At 35.4% G+C, this 19345-nt stretch overlaps 1 protein-coding gene across 7 annotated transcripts in view; it reads left to right on the top strand.

Annotated features, from left to right (window-relative positions):
• The window catches only part of FAM172A (family with sequence similarity 172 member A), a 407295-nt gene that overhangs the window by 201483 nt on the left and 186467 nt on the right, over positions 1-19345 (top strand). The gene's annotated exons all lie outside the window — the stretch shown is intronic.

Below are 19345 nucleotides of genomic sequence, written 5' to 3'. Positions count from 1 at the left end.
ATTTCTGTATCCCTTGGGTAAATCCCTAGCAGTGCTGTTGCTGGGTCATAGGGGAGTTCTATTGATAGTTTTTTGAGGAACCTCCACACGGTTTTCCAGAGTGGCTGCACCAGTTTACATTCCCACCAACAGTGTAGGAGGGTGCCCGTCTCTCCACACCCTCGCCAGCGTCTGTAGTCTCTTGATTTGTTCATTTTAGCGACTCTCACCAGTGTGAGGTGGTATCTCAGTGTGGTTTTGATTTGAATTTCCCTGATGGTGAGTGACGCTGAGCATCATTTCATGTGCCTGTTGGCCATCTGGATGTCCTCTTTGGAGAAGTGTCTGTTCATGTCTTCTGCCCATTTCTTCATTAGATCATTCATTTTTCGTGTATGGAGTTTAGTAAGCTCCTTGTATATTTAGAATACTAGCCCTTTATCTGCTATGCCATTTCCCACTATCTTTTCCCATTCTCTCAGTTGCCTGTTAGTTTTTTTGATTGTTTCCTTTGCCTTGCAGAAGCTTTTTATCTTGATGAGGTCCCAGTAGTTCATTTTTCTTCTTGATTCCCTTGCCTCTGGGGATGTGTCGAGGAAGAAATTGCTGCGATTGAGGTCTAGCCAAAGTAATATTGAAGAAGAAAACCAAAACGGGAGGCATCACAATCCCAGACTTTAGCCTCTCCTACAAAGCTGTCATCATCAAGACAGTATGGTATTGGCACAAAAACAGACACATGGACCAATGGAATAGAATAGAGAACCCAGAACTGGACCCACAAGTATATGGCCAATTAATCTTTGACAAAGCAGGAAAGAGTGTCCAATGGAAAACAGACAGCCTCTTCAATAGGTGGTATTGGGAAAGCTGGACAGCAACATGTAGAAAAATGAAATTAGACCACTTTCTGACACCATTCACAAAAATAAACTCAAAATGGATAAAGGATCTGAATGTGAGACAGGAAACCATAAAAACCCTTGAGGAAAAGCAGGAAATAATCTCACATCTTCTTTATCCATTTATCAGTCAGTGGATGTTTGGGCTCATTCCATAATTTGGTTATTGTTGATAATGCTGCTATAAACATTGGGTTGCATGTGTCCCTTCAGATCAGTAGGTTTGCATCTTTTGAGTATATAACCAGTAGTGCAGTTGCTGGATCATAGGGTAGTTTTGTTTTTAACTTTTTGAGGAACCTCCAACTATATTCGAGAGTGACTGCATCAGTTTGCATCCCCACTAGCAGTGTAAGAGGATTCCCCTTTCTCCACATCTCACAACATCTGTTGTTTCCTGTGTTGTTAATTTTAGCCATTTTGATGGGTGTGAGATGATATCTCATCATAGTTTTGATTTGCATCTTCTGATGATGAGTGATGTTGAGCATCTTTTCATATGTCTGTTGGCCATCTGGATGTCTTCTTTGGAAAAATATCTATTCAATGTCTTCTGCCCATTTCTTTTTTAAATAATTTTTTAGGTTTATTTATTTTGAGAGAGAGTAAGAGATGAGCAGGGGTAGGAGCAGAGAGAAGGGAACAGAGGATTTGAAGCAGGCTTTATGCTGACGTCAGTGAGCCTGACACAGGGCTTGAACTCACTAACCATGAGATCATGACCTGAGCCAAAATCAAGAATTGGACATTTAGCCAACTGAGCCACCTACGCACCCCTCTTCTGCCCATTTCTTAACTGGATTATTTGTTTTTTGGATGTTAAGTTTGCTAAATTCTTGACAGATTATGGATATAAGCCCTTTATCTGATATATCATTTGCAAGTATCTTCTCCCATTCAGAAGGTTGCCTTTTAGTTTTGTTGATTGTTTCCTTTGCCATGCCAAGGGTTTTTATCTTGATGAGGTCTCATTAGTTCATTTTTGCTTTTATTTACATTGCCTCAGAAAACATCTAGTAAGAAGTTGCTATTGCCATTGTCAAAGAGGTTGCCACCTGTGTTCTTCTATAGGATTTTGACATTTTCCTGTCTCACATTTAGATTTTTCATCCGTTTTGAATTTATGTTTGTATATGGTATAAGAAAGTTGTCCAGTTTCATTCTTTTGCATGTTGCCATCCTGCATGTTACTGTCTAGATTTCTCAACACAATTTGTTTAAGAGACTGTCTTTTTTTTCCATTGGATAGTCTTTCTTGCTTTGTGGAAGATAAGTTGACCATATAGTTGGAGGTCCATTTCTGGGTTTTCTATTCTGTTCTATCAATCTATGTGTCTGTTTCTAACAATTGTTAAACCGTCTTGATGACTACAGATTTGTAGTATAGCTTGAAGTCTGGAATTGTGATGTCTCCCACTTTGTTTTTCTTTTTCAAGATTGCTTTGGCTAAGCAGGGTCTTTTTGTAGTTCCATATAAATTTTGAGATTGTTTGTTCTAGCACTGAGAAAAATGCTGGTGGTATTTTGAATGAGATTGCTTTAAATGTGTACATTGCTTTTGGTAATATAGACATTTTAACAATACTTGTTCTTCCAATCCATGAACATGGAACGTTTTTGCATTTCTTTGTCTCCTCTTTAAGTTCTTCCATAAGGTTCTATAGCTTTCAGAGTACAGATATTTTACCTCTTTGGTTATGTTTATTCCTAGAAATCTAAGGGGTTTTTTTTTGGTACAATTGTAAAAGGGATTGATTCCCTGACTTCTGTTTCTGCTACTTCATTATTGGTGTATAGAAATGCAACAGATTTCTGTATATTGATTTTGTATCCTTCGACTTTGCTTAATTTTTGCATCACTTCTAGCAATTTTTTGGTGTATTCTTTTGGGTTTTCTATGTAGAGTATCATGATGTTTGCAAATAGTGAAAGTGTGACTTCTTCTTTGCCAATTTGGATGCCTTTTACTTAACAAAGTCTTATCCTATATCTAATAATACTTAATCTTGACTTTCTATGTTTTGTAAAACTTTTTCACACCTTCCCTTCTTCCTCTGTGCTGGTACAAAAACAAGTGTGTGTATACTAACACACACACACACACACACACACACAAAGTAATCACAGCCTTTCTCTTGTCACCTTCTATATTACATTTAATGGAATTTTTAATATGTTTTGAAATTAAGAAAATCATTGAGAGTATATATTTACTGCCCAAAGTGACATTTAATTGTTTTAAAGAAGGCCTACATTTAGTTTATGTCTGCATTCTCAGGGCTTAAATAAAAGTCTCTTTAGCAAGGTTGTTTGTGCTAGCATTATTATTTGTTTTACACTGGAGTCTCTGGTTTCTTCAGTGCCTAAGGGAGTAAATTCAAATTATGGCACATTAGCCAGATTGTCCGGGTGAAGCTGCCTAAGACTTTTAGGGAAACTTCTGATCACTACTGTGATATGAAATACTGTTACTCTCTCTGTCATCAGACTGAATCATTGCCACTGAAACCTAGGATTACTTATATACTTGTTCATAGGAAATGTGCAAATAGTAACTCTAACACTTGAAGCATTTGAATGAGTTTCCATTTATAAATATGCTCTAACATAAATACCAGTGAATATATTTTATTATATGATAAATTTTTAAATTTTGAAAAGTGATAAATTCTAACATTTAGTTTTAAGATTATGAGCAAAGACCTGATTAGTTAGCCCTTCTTTATTCAAATATTCTAATCCACATTAGTTCCAAGTGCTCTGTTATGTCTAAATGGAATATACGTGATCAAAAGTGTGTTGATCATACATTTTATAGTTGTATCATAAATTCAGTGATTTAAATACTATCTTTAGTTTCTTGCCTTGTATACAGTAGATTAAATAGACTTCAGTGTGGCTAGATTTGATTGGGAACATGGGTATAGAGTCATAGGAGACTGAGATCAAGTATGTGACCAGTATAGCATCAGCACTAAACAATGCCCTCCGAGTAGATTGGTGTAATTTATATTTCATTGCCAAAGCCAATCTATGACAAACTCAACCAACTGTACTTGATAAGTTTATGGTTCAGTCGTTAGCTTTCTAAACAAGAGATTGTTCAGAGAATTAAAAAAGAGTACTTCAACCAATAAGTTTTTAAACAGTTCATCAAATATTTATTAAGCTACACTGTGCTAGGCACTTGGGATATGAAGATCAATAAGATATGACCTTTCCCCACAGAAACCTAATAATAACAGTGTGGACACTACAGTGGAAGAACGCATTACATTCCAATTAGTACTTAAGTTGGGGGCACAGGTAGAACATAATGCTGGGTAGGGGTTGTAAGTGTAAGTTCCAGGGAAAGTTTTCCTGGAGGAAGTGATGTTATACCTAAATGTATCTTAAGTTATCAAAGCTGAAAGAGGACAGTAAAAGTAGAAGAAAGAAAGTAAAGGGGAAAGGGAGGAAAAAGGATGTTATTTTTATATGCTTTAGAATTTTGCCTTTCACATTTAAGTTCATATTCTATTTGAAATTATTGTTTTATTTGGAGTGAAGTATAAATCCAATTTCATTTTGTTCATATCAGTAATTATCGTGACCCTATTTCCTACAAGAAAACTTCCTTTTTTCAATGGTATTTAATTGTCCTATTTGCTAGATATTTGTTTTTCTGTTTATTATGTAGACAGTTCACATCCTGTCAGCACAGAACCTGACAGGGGGTTCGAACCCATGAACTATGAGATCATGACCTGAGCTGAAGTCAGATACTTAACCACAGAATAACCCACACACCTCTTGTTCTATTCCTTTCAAAGGTGTCCTTACACTTTCCAATGCCTTTCTAGTGTAATTTTTGAGATTTTATTGTACATTTAGTATCTGGCAGTGGCTTAATGTAGTAATAGTCCTTATTTTATTCTTCAATCCTCCTGCTTCCCCACATACCAATTTAAGATAAAAAATGTTGTTCTTTTAATGATCACCACCACCAACAATCTCTTTTCCCTCTCCTCCTCTCTCTCCCTTTCCTCTCTTTCTGTCTTCATTCACAATGTTATAATATAGAGATTACAATTATTTACAATAGAGGGTATTGAGGCGCCTGGGTGGCTCAGTCAGTTAAGCATCCGACTTTGGCTCGGATCATGATCTCACAGTTTGTGAGTTCAAGCCCTATGTCAGTGTCAGGCTGTGTGCTGACAGTTCAGAGCCTGGAGCCTGGTTCGGATTCTGTGTCTCCTTAATTTCTCTGCTCCTTCCCTGATCATGCTCTGTCTCTCTCTCAAAAATAAACAAACATAAAAAAAATTTAGGAGTTATATTGTCAATTTAGAAGTAGTGTTCAGAAGGCCTGTAGGTAGGGCATGCTAATTGATTAGGTGAGGGTTAAAAAAAGAGGAAGAAATGCAAGAAGTCTCCTAAGACCTGTCTATTCCACTGAGTTGTAATGAGAATTAAGAGGCGACATAGTCAAAGTCACATTAAAGATTTGTAAAACACTTAGTAAGGTTTGCTAGTGTTCATACTTTTGTGAGAACTGAAATTTCAACCAATGAAATTACTACAATGATGAGTGAGAAGTAATGAATAAGCCATTTTCTATCTCTGGGACTCATTTTTCCTTTGTAAAATGGATAAGTATGCAAATAAGTGGGAGGCCTTAATTTCTAATCTTTTATGATCCTACAAGATACTGAAATAATTTTCACTTAAATAATCATTTTTTTCTTCTCCCTTACTGAAAATGAGCTACTTTACTGAGAGCTTCTACTGGTTTTAATAAAAGGAAAGAAATACCAGGTTAAATTTTATCAGTCAATTGTATTCTGTCTGCCACATAAAAATACTTAACTGAGATCATCTGATAAAATGACTGAGTTCTAATCTGCCTTTAGTGTTAATTTTTTAGTGCTGCAAAATATTCTCTTAGAGAAAAAAACCTTGAGGACTGAGAATGCTTAACATTTAACCACAAACACAATTAAATAAAATGTAGTGATTTAATTTGGAAAATGTGTTGTAGACTTTGAAGATTAAAATTATTTAAATGGAATATTTCTTATCACTGGGCAGTTGCCTTCACAACACATATCTAGAGGGAACACTTTACCCAGTTAATACGTAAAGTTAATATACAGTTCTTGGGGGGAAATGTTTATGTTGATTCCAAATGTTAAATATATATGGGATTAATCTTGCCTGTTATGCTATATAGCACATCTGCAAATAATTATAATTAAACTTTATTCCAGAAGGAGCCTAAGTTTTTATTTCTGGGTTATTGTTGTCACAAGGGTAATGGTGAGTCCCAGAAGGATAACAACAAAGGTAAAACATATAAGTTCCTTTAATGTAGATAAAAAAAATATAAAAACTTAACTGCTCACAGTCAATTTTACAGGACAGAGGACTCAGTGATGTGCTCTAAGCAGGAAGAGAAGGCTTCCCTGGCCAACCCCGAGTGTCCACAATGCTCTGATGCTAACACCACCTGACCACAGCAAGGATCCTATCAGATATTTGAGACTCTCAGCCTCACACATGCCCACATACCTACCCACATCTTTCTTGGTATCCTTATGACCCCTCCCAACTGCTATGGAAACTGGGTATAAGTCCTCTTGCTCTCCTGATAGAAATCGTATAAACAACTCTGACATTTTCCTCAGTGCATACTATGAACTAGAAGAACTGAAGGTCATTCTTTCAGGCCTGAGGTTTATTTTTGCACCTAGAAAGAGTTGATCTCTATTGGATTTAAACACACCCCTTAACACACACAGACATACACAGACACACACAGACACACACACACACACACACACACTTGTTAATTATTAAAAATTTATTAAAAATACTGTAGTGCTAACTACAGTTAACAATTATGGGATCTGAAGTCAGAAACTTCACTAACGGTATTATGTTGGACAATTGACTTAAACTCTCTAAGTATCACTTGTCTTATCTGCAAAAAGGAGATAATAGTAGCTACTGCCCAGGGTATCGTAAAGATTAAATGAATTAGAGCTTATTAAGCAATTAATACAGTATCTAAATCAGAAGAAACACTTGAAAAATGTTAGCTGTTGTTATCACTGTTTTCATGGTTTTAGGATTTCTTGAAAATGTCATGCCTTTTCATTTTTCTTGTCCTTTTGATTTGGCCTAGTTTTCATCTAGTATTTTTTCATCTTCTATGAAGTTCTGTTAAATTTTAATATAGCTAAAGAATGTAGCAGATGTATAGCAATAGAATAAAATCAAATATAGGCATATTTTACATTTGAGACAAAAATTTGCTTATGTCATTCACTGTTCAAAATACTACATGACCTCTTACTGGATTTACCAAATTATTAACAGTCCTCAGTTAGAGGGTTTTTTTTCTGTTCTGTTAAAATACAGACTTATAAAGAATATTATTTGATAAACAGTTATCAATAACTGATTTTATAATCTTTTAGAGGTTTAAACACAGCATGTTTATCAAGTAAAAGACATTTAGATTGTATGTAATACATTTTCTTACTAAAATTTACCTTTAAAAATTATTTAGTGCAATATGACAATGATCTCATTGTTTATGAACTTGATAGAAAATTTAATTCTTGTTATAGTCTGCACTTTCGTGTTAATTAACAATAATGTTGTTTTAAATTTAATTTCCAGGTTACACATTCCTTTGTTTCATACGTCTGCTTTTCAAAGTATCTGTGGAAATTTTTTTCAATTATTTGTTGTTGTCTCATCCCAAGGCCCCCAAGGTTTGGCCTGTGCTTCTTGAGTTAAGATGTGCTCCCAATCTTCCAGTTAGGTCAACCACAAAAATTAAGATATGATAGAAGGTCAGTGGAAAAAATTCATATCAAAACAACTACTCACCATGTCATTATGACAGCCTGCTGTAACAAATGTGCTTCTGTTTTAACTTATGACAATTAATTGCTAAAAGTAATTTAATCTGACAGAGGCAGGGTGTTGAAAGGCTCTTGGAGATGTCATAAAAGCGACCTTTCTGCCCATGTGCTGCCAAAAGCCATTTTTAACAAGGAGCTAAGGAAACAGTGCAACTTCTTTTGTACTTTGTTAATTAGTTATTGATTTGAAACAATGCACTTCCAAATACTGTTAGAGGAGTTAGACACCAGCAAGGTCACTATGTGACAATCTAGTCCTGATCATCTTTATACTGTATGAGAATTCTTTGAAGCCTTTTGTTCTGTTGGCCGAAAATTGAAATTATCTGGTTTGAGGAAATGTCTACAGTTTTATTTTATCATTGAACTTTTCAGTTGAAAATATTGTATATATTAATAATCTATTTCTTAGTCATACTTCATTACATGATGTGGTTTTAGTTTTCAGAATCCTCACTTGTGGATTTAGTCTCAAGTAAGTACATATCCTACAGAGAGAGCAAGTGTATATGGGTTGATTAGTGATACCAAATAGAACAAGAAAATAATATTTTAGCCTCAAAAAGAGAACCAAGGTAGAGGTTCTAGAACTCATTTATTGAACTTACTAGTTGATCTCATTTTTAATTTGGATCTTACATTTCTTAATAAGATATTTAAGTACAGGTTAATACTGCAGGCCTTTGAGCAAGTCAGCTGCTCAAAGTCGGCATGGTACTTGGAATTATAGAAGGATCAGAGGGAGACTTAGCACAAGACAAGCTTAAAAGTCAGGATTTTCAACTCAGACTTCTTGCGCTCTCGTCCTGAATTGTGCTAATTACCTTTTTGTCCTTGAACAAATCTATTCAACCTCTCTGTGCCTGTTCCCTGCAATGGGAACCATAAGAGTACCTATTATGATTGTGAGGATTGAATGACTTAACACATGTAAAGTGCTCAGTCAGAAGCTGGTATGTGGTAACCACCTGATAAAGGTTATCTGCTCTTATTGATGGTGATGATGGTGATGATGAAATATCATCCCTGCCGTTAATTTTGTGTTAATAATTATATATTTTATGTATGCAATATTTTCAGTAGACAAAAATAAGTGATTATTTTTTATTTTTATCATATATTTCTTAGTAAGTAAATTAGGAAATGTTTACTATACATAGAAAATATTAAAATAGCTTGATAAAGTTGTCCTCTCTGTGTTTTATGAAGCATAGTGAAGGAAACATTTGTTATACTCTTGCTCTAAAATCAGAACAGCTGATAAAATAAAATAGTTATTTTACTAAAATATGTTACATTTTCCAGTTTAATTTGTTTAGATGGTGAGAAATCTAGGTTTACAGTAGATAAAATGCTTTTCCTAGAGTAGAAATATCCTCCATTAAGAAGGAAATGCAGATTAAAGTACTTAGTTGACAAAATTAATTGATAAAAATTTGAAGGGGTTATAATGCCTGCTGTTGGCTGGATTAAAGAAAGGATTGGTCTCACATAGTATGATGGGAATGTAAGAGAGCAATCTAGTGATATTTATTAAAATTAAAAATATATAAACATTTCAACTCAGATGTCCTATTCTTGGTAATCTATCTCACTGAAGTAAAATTACCTATAATTCCATTCTATATTAGCAACAGTTTAAAGATATCAATTGATAACCAGAATTTAATATTTAGATTTAAAATCATAAGATGAAATGGGGAAACCTGGGTCGCTCAGTTGGTGAGTGACTGACTCTTGGTTTTGGCTCAGGTCCTGATCTCAAGGTTCATTAGTTCAAACCCTGCAACAGGCTCTGTGCTGACAGCATGGAGCCTGCTTGGGACTCTATTTCTTCCTCTCTCTGCCCCTCCCCTGTTTGTGCTCTCATATGCCCTCTCTCTCTCTCTTACTAATAAGTAAATCAACTTAAAAATTTTTTGAAAAAAATCATAAGATAGAATAGGCTTCTAATAAATGAATTCTAGAACTGCTATTTTGTCCTAATTTTTAAAGCCTAGAATACTACTTTGAGCCAAGGAGCCAAGGAGACTAAGAGAACCATAAGCTCACCTTGTCACATGGATACCACTCACATCAGTGTAAATAACCCAGAAAATGACCTGAAGACTGGCAGAGCAAACTCCACAACTAAAAGTAGAAAAGAGCCTACATTCAAGAAGGTAGGAAGGATGGAGATACAATGGAGAGCTTATCAAACTGCAGCCTTCTGCACAGGTGAGGCATGAATAAGGAGAAGGACCAGAAACACACTGTTAGGGAGATCAACTGGGAAAGATGAATCTTCATAACATTTAGTGTTAAAAGTGAGAGGGACCAGGGGCACCTGGGTGGCTCATTCAGTTAAGTGTCTGACTTCAGCTCAGGTCATGATCTCACAGCTTATGTGTTTGAGCCCCACTTAGGGCTCTGTGCTGGCCACTAGGAGACTGGAGCCTACTTCGTACTCTGTGTCTCCCTCTCTTCTGCCCCTACCCTGCTCACACTCTGACTCTGTCCTCAAAAATAAATAAATATTTTTTAAACTTTTTTCAAATGGGAGGGGCCAAATTTAGTGAGTTTTTACAACTAGATGGACTTAAAACTTAAAATTTTAAAAATAAGAAGGCTCAGGTCTGAGAGGACCTGGACAGGAATAGGACACTGAGTCTCCACCCTTAAAGAAACAGTGCAACAAGCATCCCCCAGGAAATACCCCATAGAAACAGTAGTTTGAAAAACACTTGGGGCACACAGGAAGGAGTTATTTACACATCCCGGAGTGCATCCTGGATAGACAGGGTTCATGGAGGGACTTCTCTAGGAACAAAGGAGCGGACAGGCACCATCTCTTTCCCCGACCTCTAGCATAAACACATGGCCACCTTCAAGAAGCAATTCAATGTCAACATTCACTACCTAACTTGTTTCCCCCAAGCCCCACCCTCTCACACTTTTGCAGATCCACCATTCCCAGTCCGGCTTGCCTCAGTCCTGGCGCTGCAGGTCCCCTCCCCTAGAAAACCAGTCAAATGTGGTCAACACCTTGTCTTCTGACCAGCATACTATGTGGTGCCTCAGTCCATGTGGTGGTGGTGGCAGGTCCTGCAGAAGCCCAACGCTCATCTTGTTAAAATCACTTGCACCACCCTGCCTGGAGACCAAACACTTCCCCACAGGAAAAGAGAGTCTCTGCAGGCAACTGAACTGGAAGAAAAAGCAACCAGGACACTACTGTCGTGCATATGAAACACACTTAGGAGATAGCCCTGAAGCACCAGGTCTGGTAAACAGGGGACTGTACTACAGGGCATTACAGGACCTCTTCTGTAAAAGGCATTGCTTTCAAGAGGAGGAAATGTAGCTGACACAGAAACAGACACAGAGAGTTAGACAAAATGAGGAGACTGGGGAATATGTCCCAAATGAAAGAACAAGACAGAATCACAACAAGAGACCTAAGTTAATTAGATATAAGTAATATGCCTGATAAGGAATTTAAAGTAGTGATCAGAAAGATACTCATTGGACTTGAGAAGAGTGAAAGACATCACTTAACAAAGGAACTAATATAAAAAGAAAATATAAAAAGGAACTAATCAGAGATGAAGAACACAATAAATAAAAATTAAAATACACTAGATGGAATAAATAGGCTAGAGGAAGCAGAGGAAAGTAATAGAGACATGAAGGACAGAGTAATGGAAAGAAGTCAAGCCGAGCAGGTGAGAAAAAATAAAAATGCAAAATATGCCTAGATTTAGAGGCTTCAGCAGCACCATCAAAGGTAATAACATTAGCACTATAGGGATCCCAGAGGAGAGAAAAGGGGAAAGAAAATTTATTTAAAGAAATAATAGCAGAAAACTTCCTGAATCTGGGGAAGGAAACCTATTCAGATTCAGGAGGCAAGAAATCATCCAACCAAATCAACCCCAAGGAGTTCCACGCCATGACACATTATAATTAAAACAGTAAAGAGGAAGAAAAAGGAAAATCATTTTTAAGAGCAGGAGGAGAAGACTGTTACAGGCAAGGAGGACCCCCCACCAAAGCTATCAGTGAATTTTTCAGTGGAAATTTTGCAGGCCAAATTTTAAAGCACTGAAGGAAAAAAAATTACAGTCAAGAATACTGTATCCAACAACGCTATCATTCAGAATAGAAGGAGAGATAAAAAGTTTTCCACACAAACAAAAGTTAAAGGAGTTCATTACCACTAAACCAGCACTACAAGAAATGTTAAAGGGAACTCTTTAAGGAGCACCTGGGTGGCTCTGTTGATTGTGTGTCCAACTTCAGCTCAGGTCATGATCGCATGCTCATTTTGAACACTGCATCAGGCTCCCTGCTGTCAGTGCAGAACCTGCTTTGGCTTCTCTGTTCCACTCCCTATCTGCTTCCCCCCAGCTCACACTCTATCTTTCAAAAATAAAGGGATGTTCTTTGAGTGGTAAGAAAACATTGTAAGAGTAAGAAAAGTAGGAGTCAGAAAATAGTGAAAAGAAGTGTAAAAATCAGTCAAGAACTCACGAAATAAAAGGATGTAAGCATGACACCAGAAATGAAAAATGTGAGGAGGAAAGGAGGAAAGAATGGACGCAAACTTAAGTGACTGTCAACTTAATATAGACTTCTATATACAGAAACCATTATTTACAGACTTAATGGTAACCACAAATCAAAAACCATTCATCGATATGCAAAAAATAAAGAGAATGAAATCCAAGCGTATCACTAAAGAAAGCCAGCAAACCATGAAAGAGAACAAGAGAAGAAAGGATCAGAGAAGAACTCCAAAAACAACCACAAAATAAGTAACAGAATGGCAACAAATACATGCTTATCAGTAATGACTTTGAATTTATATGGACTGAATCCTCCAATTAAAAGACATAAGGTGATGGAATGCATTGAAGAGAAAAAAAAAAAGACCCATGTATGTGCTTCCTACAAGAGACTCATTTTAGACCTAAAAACACAAACAACTGAAAGTGAGGAGTTGGAGAAACATTTATCATGTAAAGGGATGTCAAAAGAAAGCCATGGTGCTGTAAATTGGACAAAACAGACTTTAAGATAAAGAGTATAACAAGAGGCAAAGAAGAATACTGTATAACAATGAAGGGAACAATCCAACAAGAAGATATAAGAGTTGTAAATATTTTTGCACCCAATATGGAATGCACCAGACAGATTACATAAGCCAATTAATAACAAGCATAAAGGAACTAATAAATAGTAGTACAATAATAGTAGAGAACCTTATCTACATCAGTGGACAGATCAGTTAAACAGAAAATAAACAAGGAATCAGTCACTTTGAATGACACACTAGACCCAATGTATTTAACAGTTATATTCAGAGCATTGGATCCTAAAACAATATAGTACAGATTCTTTTCATGTGCACATGGCACATTCTCCAAAATAGATCACATATTAGACTACAGAACAAGTCTCAACAAATTCAGAAAGATCCAAGTCTTCCCATGGTTCTTTTCTCACCACAGTACTTTGAGACTAGAAATCAACTATATAAGAAAAAAATCTGGAAAGAACGAAAATAACAGGAAAGTTAAATAACCTGCTGCTAAATAAATGGATCAACCAAGAACCAAAGAAGAAATCAAAAATTACAGGAGAAAAATGGTCCTTTGAAAAGATCAACAAAATTGATAAAATTCTAGCCTGACTCATCAAAAAGAAATCAAAAAGGAGAGAGAGGACAAAAAGAAAATACTCAGAACAAAAGCACAAATGAAGGAGTAGAAATAACAACCAACACCACTGAAATACAAAGGATTATAAGTGAATGCTATGAAAAATTACATGCTAACAAATTGGACACCCTAGAAGAAATGAGCAAGTTCCTAGAAACATATAACTTACCAACTCTGAGACGAAGAGACAAAATTTGAACAGACCAATTCCATCAAAGAAATTGATTTAGTCATCAAGAAACTCCCATTGAACAAAAGTCCAGTTACCAGGAGTTACCAGATGGCTTCACAGGTAAATTCTACCAAACATTTAAAGAATAGTTAATAGTTACCTTCTCAAACTTTTTCAAAACATAGAAGAAGAAGGAAACTTCCAAATTCATTGTATGAGGCTGGAATTACCTGATACAAAAACCGGATTAAAACACATCAGAGATTTTGCATCAAAATATGCTTTTATCTCCCTTGGGAATATACCCAGGAGTGGAATTGCTGTGGTTATGGTTATGTTGTGCTTAACATTTCGAGGAACTTCTGGAAAGTTTTCCAAAACATCTGCACAAAGTTGCATTTCCACCAGCAAGATATGACGAATCACATTTCTCCATATTCTTGCCACACTGCTATTTTCTATTTTTTAAATAAAATATTATAGACCTCCTAGGGTGTGAAATGGCATTGTGATTTTGATTTACATTTGCCTAGTGGCTAATGATATTGAATATCTTTTCATGTTCTTACTGGCCAACTTTAATTATTTGACTTTTTATTACTAAATTATATCTTTATATTTCTAGGTCTTAGAGCTTATCAGCTATATAATTTATGCAGCATTTTTAATACTGGCCAAATAAGTGAACGACTTCAAACATCTATCAACTAAATAATAGATAAATAAAGTAGGCATAGCCACACAACATAATATTATTTGGCAATATAGAGGAATAAAATATTTATAAATAACACAACATGCATGAATGTTGAAAACATGTTTATAACTCATTTTCTATTAAGTGTCCACAATAGAAACACATATAGAAACAAAGATTAGACTGGTCTGAGGGGATAGGAAGATTGCATGGTGATAGGTAAAAAGTACAGAGTTTCCTACTATAGGGGTGATAAAAATGTTCTAAATTTAGATTGTATTGATCATTGTACAGCTCTATGAATACAATAAAAAATTTTGAATTGTAAAAATAAATAAATAAACATTACAAAATGTTTTTTAAAAAAAGATTGAATACACTATTAAAGTTCCTGTAATCCTTTAGGTTTATTCCTGCAGTAATCTGACAAGCTATAGTAACAATACAGGAAATTAAACCAAAAGATCATAAAAAAAAAAAACCATCAGAGAGAGAGAAAGAGAGAGAGAGGGGTGGGGAGAAGAAAGAACTACAGGCCATTGTCTCTGATGAACATAGATAAGAAAATCCTCAATAAAATACTGGCAAACTAAATGCAACAATACACTAAAACATTCACCACAATCAAGTGGGATTTAAGGGCAGTTCAGTATTTGCAAAACAATCATAATACACATCACATCAATATATTGATGTGATCAATAAGATCATAAAAACCGTATGATCATTTTAGTAGATTTAGAAGATCACATCAATAAGATCACAAAACTGTATGATCATTTTAATAGATTGAGAAAAAGCATCTAACAAAATATAATATCCATTCATGATAAAAAAAAACAATAAAGTAGGTTTTGAAGGAACATACTTCAACATAATCAATATGAAAAACCTACAGCTGACATCATACTCAGTGGAGGAAAACTGGGAGTTTTTCCCCTAAGGTCAGGCACAAGACAAGGATATCCATTCACCACTTTTATTCAACGTAGTACTGAAGTCCTAGTGACAGCATTCTAGCAAGATAAAGAATTAAACAGCCTTCAGATTGGTAAGGAAGAAGTAAACCTTTCACTATTTGCAAATGACATGATACTATGTATTTTAAAAAAAACAAAACTAAAGACTCCACTAAAAGACTACTAGAACTGATAAATGAATTCACTGAAGTTGCAGGTTACAAAATCAATGTACAGAAATCCATAGTATTTCTGTTTTTTAATATTCATGTAATTTTTATTTTCTTTATGAGAATCTCTGCATTTTTTCTTTTTAAAATACAATTTATTGTCTAATTAGCTAACATACAGTATATACAGTGTGCTCTGGGCTTCAGGAGGAGATTCCCATGATTCATCACGTACATACAATACCCAGTGTTCATCCCAACAAGTGCCCTACTGAAAGCCTGTCACCCATTCAGATATCCATAGTATTTCCCTACCCTAATAATGAAGTAACAGAAATTAAGAAAATCCCATTTAGACTTACCCCCAAAATAATAAAATACCTGGAAATAAACTTAACCAAAGAGGTGAAAGACCTGGACTCTGGAAACTCTAAAACATTGGTGAAAGAAATTGAAGACAACACAAAGAAATGGAAAGATATTCCATGCTCATGGATTGAAAGAGCAACTATTGTTAAAATGGCCATAATACCTAATGCAGTCTATAGGTTTAATGCAATCCCTATCAAAATGCTACAGAACTAGAAAAAAGCAATCCTAAAATTTGTATGGAACCACAAAAGACCCTGAATAGCCAAAACAATCTTGAGGAAGAAAAAACTAGGTATCACAATTCTAGACATCACATGGTATTACAAAGCTATAATGATCAAAACAGTATGTTACACAAAAATAGACACATAGATCAATGGAACAAAATAGAAAGCCCAGAAATAAACCCACAGTTATATGGCCAATTAATCTGTGACAGAGGAGGCGATAATATCCAATGGGAAAAAGTCTCTTCAGCAAATGTTGTTGGGGAAACTGGACAGCTACATGCAGAAGGATGAACATGGACCACTGTCTTTCCCCACACACGAAAATAAACTCAAAATGGATTAAGGACTTAAATGTGAGACGTAAAACTATAAGAATCCTAGAAGTCTAGGCAGTAATTTCTCTAACATCAGCCATAGCAACATCTTTCTAGATATGTCTCCTGAGGCTAGAAAAATAAAAGCAAAAATAAACTATTTAGAATACATCAAAATAAAAAAACTTATGCACAGCAAGGAAACAACCAACAAAACTAAAAGCCAACCTAACTGAGAGTTCATATTTGCAAATGACATATTTAATAAAACATTCATATTCAAAATATATAAAGAAGTTATATACCTCAACAGCCAAAAAAACAAATAACCCAATTAAAAAATGGGCAGAAAACATGAATAGACATTTCTTCACAGAAGACATAGAGACAGCAAACAGACACATGATAAGATCACCAACAAGTGCTGGTAAGGGTGTGGAGAAAAAGAAAGCCTCTTGCACTGTTGGTGGGAATGCAAACTGGCACAAGCCACTATGAAAGATATTATGGAGGTTCCTCAAAAAAATTAACAATGTAACTACCCTACAATCTCTACAAATACCCTGTAAATACCCTACAATGTAGTGCAAAACTGATTGCACTTCATATACTTAAAGTATATGAAGATATTAATTCAAAGAGAGGTATGCACCTCTGTGTTTATTGCAGCATTATTTACAGTAGCTGAATTATGGAAGCAGCCCAAGTGTCCATTGATATAGAAAATGCACAGAGAAGAAGTGGTATACATATACAATGGAATATTACTCAGCCATTAAAATGAATTTAATCTTGTTATTTGCATCAACATAGGTGCAGTATAATGCTAAGTGAAATAAGTCACTCAAAGGAAGACAAATACCATATGATATTATTCATACATGGAATTTAAGAAAGAAAGCAAAGAGTGGAAAAAAGACAAATGAAAAAATAAACAAACAATAGAGAATAAACAGATGGTTACCAGAGGGAGGGTGCATGGGGTAATGGGTGAAATAGGTATACAGGTTTAAGAGTTCACTCACTCATCTTATGAGCACTGAGTAATGGATGGAACTGTTGAATCACTGTGTTGTATACCTGAAACTAAAAAAGCACAGTATATTAACTACACCAGAATTAAAATTAAATTAAATTAAAAGACTAAAATACTACTTCAGTTCAAATTTTTCACAAATTTAGAATATCCAAATTTGAATGAGTTAGATTTTATAATAGAAAAGTTATAATATGTTTGAATTAATATAGTTTTTAGCAGTATATTTTTAAGAGGTTCATTTATAACAAAATAAATAGCTATTGCAAGTACTTAACAACTTAGTTACATTTTTAATTTTACATCTGTTCAACCTTCCTATCCTGTACTCTATAAGAAAGCAACTCAGATTCTCTTTATTCCAAAGTTTGCTCTATTTTATTAGGAAAGGCATGATTTTAGGGACCTCCCAGATTAATCTCTCTTGTACAGCTGAGGATTTTGAGCATCCAAAAGGGTAAGTAATCACTCTAAGACAGAGCTGGTTAAACAGCACTATCTGGGTAAGAACTGAAGTCTTCTAGAGTGTTTGTGTGTTTGTGTGTGTGTGCGTGCATATGTGTGGGTATAGAAATATATTGTCTCTGACAATTGTCAATAATCTTTGCGTAGTTTTTAAATTATTAATTCTTTGGAGACTGTTTACACATCTTGTTTTTCTTAGTATAATTGCAGACAAGTCATCTGGTTAATGTATCTTACAAAGCAGGAATATCAAATCATAAGCATTTACATTTGATCCGCTGATCCCTAAAAGTACTTTCTTCCCTATATGAAAGTTCTCCAGGACCCCCGGGAAATCCCTGCTTCCCTAATTACCTCCCTTCATCCCCCAAATTTTTACAGACTGTGCTATGTATGTAATGCCTTACTTTTCTAAATAGAGCATACTGAAAATAATTTAACCTTTTCTTGATGACACAGGTTGACATGAATGGTTGCTATATCATAATTATAGTTTTAGATTCAGATATAGATCCTGTGAGTCATACTTAGCTCCTGACTATATCATTTTGTTTAGAGAATGTTCTAGATTGCACTGTCTGGAATGCTTGACATGTCTTCAGTGTGCTATCATAATGCTAATTACCTTTAGGGTTATAAAATAGTCTTCTAACCCTTATCCTCTCCTCAGCACACACACAGACACTCACACACACATACACACACTCACTGGAATTTCTCTTCTCACAGTACTGAGTTATTCATTAAATGGTAGTAGCTAGATCAACCTCAATAAGTGAACTGGATGCATGCTTCTGGACCTATACATCCCGTCTATCTTTGCCACTCTGGCTTCTCCTTTCATACAGAGTGTACCAGCTCTAAGTTAGCCATTATCAGCGTCTGACAGATGTAGACTGGCTGGGTCTTCCTGTCTTTTTCCTTGTTTATTGCCTCTTCTGTGTGGACACTGTCTTGTGAGTGATAATGTGGCACAAGGTCTTCACTTTGTATGCATCTTTACTTTCTTCAGGCTTCTAAGAGTGATCCCATCAAGGAATTATAACAAGCTCTGAGTTCTTGCCAGGATGTTGTGGTAGGCAGAATAATGGCCTCCAAAGATACTCACATTCTAATCCCTAGAACCTGTGAGTATGTTATTTTACCTGGCCAAAAAATAAATAAGTTGCAGATGTGATTAACATTAAGGACCTTAAGATATGGAAATTGTCCCGGATTAACTAGGTGGGCCAACCAGAATAATCAGGGTTCTTAGAAGTAGAAGAGGGAAGCAGAAGTGGGAGTGGAAAAGGACATATGACTACAAAAGAATGGTCAGAATGGTGCTGGCTGCTGGCTATAAGATGGAAGAAGGGAGCTATAAGCCAAGGGAACAGCCTCCAGGAGCTGGAAAAGGCAAGGAAATGGATTTTCCATTAAAACCTACAGAAAGA

This window comes from Suricata suricatta, chromosome 6 (genome assembly GCF_006229205.1).
Source record: "Suricata suricatta isolate VVHF042 chromosome 6, meerkat_22Aug2017_6uvM2_HiC, whole genome shotgun sequence".
Lineage (NCBI taxonomy): Eukaryota > Metazoa > Chordata > Mammalia > Carnivora > Herpestidae > Suricata > Suricata suricatta.
This window is presented reverse-complemented; position numbering and strand designations above follow the sequence as displayed.